At 44.6% G+C, this 2,778-nt stretch overlaps 1 pseudogene; it reads left to right on the top strand.

Annotated features, from left to right (window-relative positions):
- Window positions 1-1,260: 1,260 nt before the first annotated feature.
- Window positions 1,261-2,043, top strand: LOC141523019 (bridging integrator 3 pseudogene; annotated as a pseudogene).
- Window positions 2,044-2,778: the final 735 nt, after the last annotated feature.

The raw sequence follows: 2,778 nt of genomic DNA, 5'->3' as shown, positions 1-2,778 counted from the left end.
AACCCTGTTTCCATGGGATTTGCAGTCTACTAGACTGCTAGAATGCAAACAGATAATGAATGTAACAGCACACAGAACTTTATTAGATGAAAACAAAGCACTATTTGAGAGTCAATGTCAAAGTTATCAACTTTTATATCCAAGAGGAGACATCTTTGTGTGGTTGGATTTAAGAGAATGGATGCTCTTTGGCCCTTTCATTGCGGTATGCAATAGGACTTCATTGATTGGTCATTGGTTTTGCTAAATGCTTCTAGAAATCTGTTATAGAGACTTGATGAGTGGGTGAGTGAAAAGGACTATTGAAGGGGCAGCTAGGTGGCGCAGTGGATAGAGCACCGGCCCTGGAGGTCAGGAGTACCTGGGTTCAAATCCAGTCTCAGACACTTAATAATGACCTAGCCATGTGGCCTTGGGCAAGCCACTTAACCCCCTTTGCCTTGCTAAAAGCTAACAAAAAAAAAAAAAAAGACTATGAACAGAGGGTACAGGTATGAGGGGGTAAATTTCAGGAGACAAAGAGTAGCTAGCTTGCTTGGATCACAGAAGGAAGATTGAAAAAGATGAGATTTTTAGCAAGCCTTAAATCTCAAGAACTTTCTAAACATTAGGAAAATTCTTGAACTAAGCAATGGTTGAGAGCAGATATTGGGGAAATGGTGACAGAGGGGGAAAGACAGCAGGGAAGGGTCCCAGACCCTGCCCCAGACTCAGAGGCATCTCAGAGAACTTGTTACCCAACTGAACCTAGAATAGAGGGAGTCCTCAGTGGAAAAGGAGAGAGAGAGAGAGGAACCCAGTCTCTTCTGGATGAAAAACTGCTATATAAGCACCAAATCAAATAAGTCTGGCTTTTTCACCTGAAAGTGAAGAATGACTTCTCGATAACTATATCCCTATGGAGGAGAATCCCAACATGCTCAGGGAATCTTGTAAGAGACCAGGCTTTTCCACTGAATTCTATTCCTCCTCTTTAATTGTTTTGGTGGAGGAAGGACATCTGCAGGCACTAAAACATAGCTTTCATAAATGATTATTGTTTTTAAAATTTTTATCACCATTGATTTGGAAAATAGAAGGACGTTAATTCCCAAATGTGATGATGAACCATGCAACACAAACTTTTCCTGAAACACTTTAGTGCAATACATTGGGGAAGATATTCAAAAAAGGTAATATCACTAAGTTACTAAAGAATCATTCAGGTGGCAAAGCGGGCCGAGGCCTGGGCCGGGGGCTGCAAGGCGTGGCGGTGGACGCTGGGGCCACCACCATGAGCTGGATTCCATTCAAGATTGGGCAACCCAAGAAACAGATTGTCCCCAAGACAGTGGAGAGAGATTTTGAAAGAGAATATGGAAAACTCCAACAGCTGGAAGATCAGACCAAGAAGCTGCAGAAGGACCTGAAGAAGAGCACTGATGCAGATCTAGCCATGTCCAAATAAGCTGTGAAGATATCTTCTGATCTCTTCTCCAACCCCTTTGTGATCAAGACCAGGAATTTTTAAACATGGTGACTGCACTCGATAACAGCTATGAAAACAGATGGATGCCTTCAAACAGGAAAAGGTAAATCAGATCCAAAAGACAGTGATTGAACCCTTAAAAAGAGTTTGTTAGTGTCTTCCCCAGCTCTCAACATGGCAGTGAAGAGACAGGAACAGGCCCTACAGGACTACAAACGATTGCAGTCCAAGGCTGGAAAAAGTATGAGGAAAAGGAAAAAAACAGGACCAGTCCTAACCAAACTCCACCAGGTACGAGAAGAGCTCTGCCTGTGAAAGACGATTTGAAGCCAAGAATAGACAACTCCTGGAGGAGATGCCTCGTTTCTACAGCATCCGCCTTGATTACTTCCAGCCAAGTTTTGAGTCTCTGATCCGGGCACAGGTTGTATACTATACTGAGATGCACAAGATCTTCAGAGACTTAACCCAACAGCTCGACCAGACCTGGTCATACTGATGAGCAGAGGGAGCAGGAGAATGAGGCAAAGCTGAGAGAGCTCGCTCGAGCCCTCTCCATCGTGGCTGATGACTGAACTCTACACCGAATTCCCCCCTGGGGTAGAGATCCTCATGCCATAGCCACTGTCAGACCCAGTAAAGCCAACTCTGTGGTGAAGGACAGTAGCTATGTGACCTACTGACAAAGGGAGGAAAGACAGCATCTGCTACCTTTCACTGACCCTTTGACCAGAGTCTAACCCTCTTATGGGAGAGCCCCCCCCCACATACACACACCCTCTAGTTTGCAGTTGGTCTCATTTTAGTGCCATGCCATAGAATGTCTGGCTCCAAGCAAGTTACTGCCTCCTTTGGAGAGGGACACTAGAAGACAGTGAAACTGGATAATTAGTATAAAAGGAACAGCCACGAGAGCTTTTATTTCCAAGTGGTCCGCCATATAGCTGTTTCCTGCCCTCAGTTCTAGAGCAGAAGGTAACAAGTCCAACAGCAACAAGCATGCGCCAGTCAGCTCAGACTGGGCCAGAACATTGAAGTCTTCAAGTCAGGAGATTTTTGGATTGTAGGCCATCTTATCTAGAATACACTGATTTGTCTTACTGCCTTGCCTCAGTACTTTAGCCTTGCTTCTGGTGGTGAACCTTTCACCTCACATGTCATTTTGTCTGAGGTAGAGGTAAGGTGATTACTTGAAGGGACAAACCAAAGCTGCTGCCTTGATCTGCCCAGGTAATGGCAAAGGAACCTGTCTCAGCTTCCAAGTGTTAAGAAAAAGCTAGTTTGTCTTCATCCTGTGCCTCAATCAAGCA

Source organism: Macrotis lagotis, chromosome 4 (genome assembly GCF_037893015.1).
Source record: "Macrotis lagotis isolate mMagLag1 chromosome 4, bilby.v1.9.chrom.fasta, whole genome shotgun sequence".
NCBI classification, from domain to species: Eukaryota; Metazoa; Chordata; class Mammalia; order Peramelemorphia; family Peramelidae; genus Macrotis; species Macrotis lagotis.
Note: the sequence above shows the minus strand (reverse complement) of the source record. Positions and strands in the feature narration are given on the sequence as shown.